The sequence below is a fragment of the Geospiza fortis genome, unplaced genomic scaffold (genome assembly GCF_000277835.1).
Source record: "Geospiza fortis unplaced genomic scaffold, GeoFor_1.0 scaffold32, whole genome shotgun sequence".
In the NCBI taxonomy this organism is placed as follows: domain Eukaryota; kingdom Metazoa; phylum Chordata; class Aves; order Passeriformes; family Thraupidae; genus Geospiza; species Geospiza fortis.
This window is the reverse complement of record NW_005054428.1, coordinates 775,855-777,208: the sequence shown is the minus strand read 5'-3', so window position 1 is coordinate 777,208 and position 1,354 is coordinate 775,855.

Sequence of the window (1,354 nt, the reverse complement as noted above, 5' to 3'; positions counted from 1 at the left end):
CTTTACTCTGACGATCTTTTCTCACAGCCTTTCCCAGGTGATGCCTCTGAACGTTGTGATGCTCTCTGTGGCCAGAGAGCTGCTGCCACACAGCCCTGGGGATTTCAACATCAGGAGGAGCTGGAGCTGCTGGAGCCAGGCCAGAGGAGGCTCCAGGACGATCAGAGGGATGGAGCAGCTCCGAGGGAGGAAAGGCTGGCACAGCTGGGATTGTTCACCTGGAAAACAGAGCAGGGTGAGTGATTGTGGCCTTCCAGGACCTGAGGGAGCTGACAGGGAAGATGGAGAGAGACAATTTCCAAAGGATGAAGAAACAGGAGCCAGGGAATGGCTCCCAGTGCCAGAGGGCAGGGCTAGATGGGATCTTGGCAATTGGGAATTGTTCCCTGGCAGGGTGGGCAGGGGCTGGGCTGGAATTGCCAGAGCAGCTGTGGCTGCCCCTGGAGCCCTGGCAGTGCCCAAGGCCAGGCTGGGCATTGGGGCTGGCAGCACCTGGCACAGTGGGAGCTGTCCCTGCCATGGCAGGGGTGGCACTGGGGGGGATTTAAGCTTTTCCAGTCCAAACCATTCTGGAATTTTGGGTTGACACCAGGACACTCCACATTCATTTTGTCCCAGAAAACCAGTCCAGCCTGTATGACCCAATATCCATCGGGGGTATGGACTCCACTCCCAGTTCTGGAACTGCCACTGAGTGATTTACATTGAAATGAACTGATTTCTCCTCCCATTTGTCACCTTCTCAATGTCTGGGGGCAGCTCTTGGAAAGCTCTGGGTCTGTGAAGATGAACTGGGAGGAGCTGAGGGAGCAGAAGGTTGTGGTGCCCTTCAGAGGGCCCGAAACAGGCTGGGAATGGGTGCAGAGGCACCTCCTGGAGCCCAGGGAAGGGATATTTGGCTGTTCCTGATCCCTGTGCCTGTCACGTGTTGTATTTTCTGAGACCCCCATCATTGGAGGAAGGAAATGATGAATCTGACTCCATGTTCTTAGAAGGCTAATTTATTGTTTTATGAGCTATATTATATTAAAGAATATGAAACTATACTATACTAAAGAATACAGAAAGGATACAGACAGAAGGCTGGAAAGATACCAGTGAGAAACTCGTGACTCTCTCCTCAGAGTCCAACACAGCTCAGCCCCAACTGGCCATTAAGTCAAAACAATTCACAGCAGAAGCCAATGAAACAATCACCTGTTGGTAAACAATGTCCAAACACATTCCAAAGCAGCAAAACACAGAAGCATTGGCATCACCAATACTGGGGACTGGACATGCCTGAGATTTTCTGGCCCTGCTACTGAACCAAACAGCAGCACTGTGGTGTTTCACCCCACAGACACTTTGGGCT